This window comes from Microtus oregoni, unplaced genomic scaffold, assembly GCF_018167655.1.
Source record: "Microtus oregoni isolate MIOR12 unplaced genomic scaffold, Mior012 000005F_ref0000423, whole genome shotgun sequence".
Lineage (NCBI taxonomy): Eukaryota > Metazoa > Chordata > Mammalia > Rodentia > Cricetidae > Microtus > Microtus oregoni.
The window spans coordinates 37,239,759-37,245,758 of NW_024543064.1; positions in this window are offsets into that span (position 1 = coordinate 37,239,759).

A 6,000-nucleotide genomic window follows, 5' to 3' on the forward strand; every position below is an offset into this window, starting at 1 on the left:
ATATTCAAAAAAGTATTCTGTGACTAGACAGAACCTTCTAATTACTTTGCTAATGAGGAATATTATTATACCAACTACTGATGACTCATACATCTCTCTAAGTCATCAGGCAAGCCTCTTTTTCCCTTATCTTTTATTTTGAATTATCATTATTCTCCTCTCCATTTCCTATATTTAAAATGTTCCAGATATCACCTCTCTACTCTCCTTCAAATTCAAGGCCTTTTTAAAAAACTAGTTCTCATTGCATGCATATATGTAAATAGTTATGTATGTGTATATGTATACATACATACAAAAACACACATAATACACATGTGCGCACACACACATTCCTAAACACAGCCTATTAAATAGGTATAATGCTGCATGTATGTATATTACTAGAGTTGACAATTTGGCAATGGAGAAGCAATTGGCATGTCATTCCTTGGATAAGGCCACCTCTCCTATTCCCAGACTTCTTCATTTGTTTATAGTTCTTTGTGTATGGTTAAAGGCTCATGGGCTGCTCTCAGTTCAGTTTGGTATGTTCCTTGGTGTCATCTTTGTTCTTCTCACATCTTTGAACAGCTCACATGTTCAGCATGGACAATCCTACTGATGGTAGTTTATGGTCATAGCTTCTTGATATTACTAAGAGATACAATAGTATGTCAAACTCAATGATATTCTGTCTCTTAACCGTCTTTCTGCTCTGTTTTTCAAAATGTTGATTGAGCCTTAGATGTAGGAGTGTTTTGTGGGTATATCCATTGAGTCTGGGTTCCATACCTCCGCATTTTGATTGTTTTTGGTTTTCTGTAAAGGTCTCAGTGTACTGCAAAAATAAGTGTCCTTGATGGTGTTTGAAGACTACACTTGCCTATAGATATGAGTACAGCTTTTTCTATTGTTGTTAGGGATTATGCTGCTTTATTAAATTAGTGATTGTTGATTCTCCTCCAATAACCATGACTTCACTAGCACCAAATAGTTTGCTAAGTTTCTAGTACACACTTGCTGTATATTTCTTAAGTTCAACTGGAGAGCAATTGGCTACCACCAAGGTATGTGTGCCCTACTGCACCATAAGGGGTATCATTCCATGCTGGTTATTTACATGGTTCATATAAGTCATTGCTGTGTAGGATTGTTAGTTGCCTCCCTCCTTTGGAGGCTTGCATGGAGCCTCTTAATGCCATGAAAGCTGGATCAGGGAGAGGAGGCTTTAAGGTCAGTTCATGATCAGGACTGTGGGCCTAGAATCTGAAGTGGCATTAGATCTTCAGCAATGGGAACTTAGTTTTTCTTCTCTAAGGTAGATAACCATGTGTCAACAACAGGCTGTTTTGGGAGTTTCTTGTACAGCACAGCCAAAAATTGAAAGAAGAGCTAGAGAAGCCTCTATTTTATAGTACATGGTGATTATCACAGAAACCCACAACTTGTAAAAGTATAGAGAATAAGAGACTGTTGAACTTTTATTCATAGATGGAACATGCATATCACACCATCTTCCAAAGGCTCAGGAGTCATTGCGACTGAAAAGGCAGAAAGACTGCACATGCCATGGGTGGTATAGCAGTACAAGGAAGTATGTTTTTCAGGGAGAATAGGACAGTTGCACACAAGAATACATAGAGGTTGAGATAGCACACATAAGATCTGTACAGGTTCCAGCCAGAGAAATAGTAGCTTAGAAAGGGGATCTGGCACACAAAATTCCACCCCTAGCTAAGGAGTTGTGACAATTGATAGCTTCTGGGAAAGTAAGAACAGCTTTTCCTTAAGGGTGCAGTCCCAGGTAGGTGACCAGGTTCCAGTGAATGATAATACCTCCATGAATATATAGGCAGTACCAACTGCACTTTATAAATTAAAAAAACCCACATAAACAGAAATGAAAACAGAGGACAAAAAGTTGTGTGTGAAGGAAAGGGGGATACCTCCAGAAGGAATAGGGGGAAGGGATTAATATGATCAAAATGTAGTATAAAACATTCTCATTGGGTGGTGGTAGTGCACACCTTTAATCCCAACACTTGAGAGGCAGAGGCAGGGTAATTTCCCTGATATCAAGGCCAGCCTGATCATCAGAATGAGTCCAGGACACACAAGAGCTACAGCAAGAAACCGTGTCTTCAAAAATCAAACAAAAATTCTCAAAGAGCTCTGGACTGTCAGCTGGAGAACCTACATAGGACTGAACTTGGCCCTCTGAATGTGGGTGACAGTTGTATGGCTGGAAAAGTTTGTGGGGCCACTGGAAGTGGGACTAGGATTTATCTCTAGTGAATGAACTGGCTTTTTGGAGCCCATTCCCCTTGGAGGGATACATTGCTCAGCCTAGATTCAGGGAACAAGGACTTAGTCCTGTCTCTAGTGATGTGCCAGACTTCATTGACTCCCCGTGGGAGGCTTTACCCTCTCTGAGGAGTGGATGGGATGAGGTGGGAAGAGGAGGAGAGGAGGGAGGGGGAACTGGAATTGGTATGTAAAATGAAAAAAAAAGATTGATTTTGAATAAAATAGTCAATCTAAAAAATGAACAAAAATACAATCATGAATATTACAAGTAAATGGATGAAACTGTGAACAATTATCTTGAATGGGTAATCCAGACATAGAAACAGAAACATTTCATGTTTTCTCCCTTATGTGGATGTGACCTTTTATTCCTCAGATATGTATGTTTGTTTTGCAATGTTAGGGAATTTTCAAAGGACCATGGAAGAGTGGAGATCTTTCAAAGGAGAAGAGCTGCAATAGTCATATAAAGGGGAATAAAAATGACACAGAAAAATTCCAAGGAGTGGATGATGGGAGGTCAGGGTAGAGGAGGGAATGTGGCTAGAGATGGCTAACACTGAAGGCCTTTTGAAAAAGATACATTGAAAGCACTGAGCTAACTGTCCAGCCCCATAGAAACTTTGTAAAGTACACACACATACATGCAAACACATAGAGATTAAAAATGGTTTAAACAGAGTTACCCTATAACAAGGGGTGCAATTCCCCAATAAGACACTTCATGATAGTAAATAAAATCCCTAGAACTGGGAATGAGTAAATCTTTTCTGAGTTTTTGGACAATGGGGTTCAACAAACCACAAGCAGAACAGCCTATTATGAAGACTAAGTGCCACAGTAAGAATAGAACCAATAGAATGGATGTACACTATAAAATGCTATTTATTAAATTGATTTACTCAGTAGGATTGAGAAAGGCCAAGAATCCACCAGTTTCTCATTCCATGAATCTGGATGCCTTTACAATCTGAATCCAGTGTGGGATTTTTTTTGTTGGACATTTGTATAATTTGGGAATCTGTATTGCTGTTCTCGGTCTAATAAAATGCTGAACAGTTAATAGGCAGGAGGTATAGGCAGGCCTTCTGGGTAGAGGGGAAGGAGGAGGAGGAATCTAGGCAATTGGAAAGTTGCCAAGAGTCATGGAAAGGGCAGGATGAGTGGTGTATTATAGAACATAGATTAATAGAAATAGGTTCATTTATATTGCAAGAACTAGTTAGAAACAACCTAAGCTAAGGCAAAGCTTTCATAATTAATAATAAGTCTCCATGTCATTATTTGTAAACTGGAAGCCCAAAGAAAAACTTATCCACATGCGTTAGGGATGTTCCATGCAAACTTATTAATGCTCAGCTCACATTAGAAGACAAGAGATACTTGAGTATGTCATCAGAAAATGACAGCAGCAGTGATAGACATTTTTGATCAGAAAGAAACAAAGGAAGGCAGGTGGCAATGCTTATTCTTCAGACTTCAAATTTAAGATCCACTTTGAGGGTAGGTCTCCTCCTTTTTCCCACCTCAATCAATTTTCTCTGCAAATATACAGGTGGACCCATTGTCTCTAGGCCTTTTGTCTGGAAAGAGTAAAGGGCAAAGCAAAACCACTCATATAATGGTTAGAAAATAAAATATAGTAGTCAGATGGGGCCATGTTTCCTCCTCCCCCGAGGACATGCCCACAATGATCACACACTAGTCTTTCCTTCTGAAAAGTTTCACTGTACTTTAATATTATTATAGTTATAGTGGGACCATGTTTGCACCACTTGAACCTTTGTAGGACCCTTAACATCTAAACTGTAGCAGTGTGTATGCTTCTGTATTTATCTTAAGCTGTAGCCTCTCCACCTCCCATCCTATCTTCTTAGGCCAAAACTCATTATCAAATATGGAGAATGAATCAACATTTTATTGCATCTCTGTCAGTTTCTTTAGTGTGTTCTTTTATCCTATTACTGTAAATGGAGATTAGAATATAGATTAAAACATTATCTTTTAAGTTCTCTTACCAGAAGCTATAAAAGTTGGAGTGGTGTTAATAAGTAGATTAGTTATGTTATCTTCATTAGATAAATAATCTCTGTTTTTTGGTAGTACCAGCTATTGATATTCTTTGACTAGGTCATAAAAATAGAGTTATATCTTGATATTCACAGAATATTGGTTTCAGGATCCAATTGCTACAATTCATTCATAGGGAGAGACATAAGCAACATCTACTCACTCCAAAGGTCCGAAGGCATGATCCCTCCAAAGTTCATGCTGAGGAACCAATGAGTTTTAGTCTTCATTATAGAGGAAAGATGAGGAGCTGTTTACAGGGATGTAGCTGCTCCCCCATCTACCTGCAATAGACTGTACTTGGAAACCTTTAGTAAGCAGAAGTGAGGGTTTCTCCTTAGCCACATAGATGGAGACTCTCTCTTCTTTTCTTCCTTGGCCTATATATTCTAACTTCACTCAACTAAGGAAGAGTTTTATACAACACATGATAGGGAACATCTGCCACTCAAGGGAGGGTCATATGACCCTCTTCATCCCTCCATAAGTAGGCACAATCATTAGACATGATTGGCTAGGAAATCCTTTTTCAAGGTGATAGAGCTAAACTCCCCAAGATTGTTGTCCCTTGGCTTAAACTCAGTCATTCAAAACAGCCCCTGTGCATACAAAGCATGTTCAGTGTTCTAGTCCTTTATATAAAATCATAAAGTTTGCTTATGTCCAGCAATCTTTATCCTATATATTTCATAAGTTAAATCATCTCAAAGTTTCTTTTAATACATAATGCAATGGAAATTCTAAATGGGTGTTCTATGATTTCTTTTTATTTATTTGTCTCTCATATAATTCATCCTGACCACCTCTTCTTCTTTTAAGGTTTTTTAGCTCTTATGAGCCATGCTTGGTTGATTCTGTATGCCGTGTTCTTAGAGTGTTCAGGATCCATCTGGCTCCTAAAATTCTTCCTCCCCTTCTTCATCAGCGTTCCATGAGTTTTAACTTAGTTTCATCTAGAATTTTCTGCTCACATGTCTGTATTGTAGAGGACCGCAAGGGTTTGGCGAAGATCTATGAGAAAAACAGAATAATATTTGGCATCATTTCATTGACTTTCCTTCCCTACAATTGTGTTTAGTTCTATCCCTGTAACTCTAGGCAATCAAGACTCTAGTTCCTGGCCACTTAGACAGTGTCTGGTATGTGTCCATCTCATGGGATGGGACTCTAGTTAGACTAGTCATTGGTTGACCACTACTGCGAGTTTTGTGCAACCACTACCTTAGCACATCTTGTAGTCAGGAAAGATTGTGGGTGAAAGGTTGTATGACTGGTTTGCATTCCAGACAAATACAATTCTGTATAAATATTTTTGATTTAAAATTGCTTAAATCTGGAAAGAGATATAACATGTAGATTTAGAGGCCAAACCATGTTTTAAATTCTGTCAGTTAAATACTCATTAAGGTATAACTAAAATATAATTTAAATTTTAATTTGTAATAATTTATATTTATGTATTTATAATATATGATATATTTATAATTTATAACTGCAATATAATTTTACATTAGTCTCAAGAATTTACTTTTTAATATATTTATATTTTTTATATGTTTATATTTTCTCTTTCCTTATTTACCTTTGAGGGAAATATTTCTGAAATGATTTGATAAATTTACATATATGCAGCCAAACATA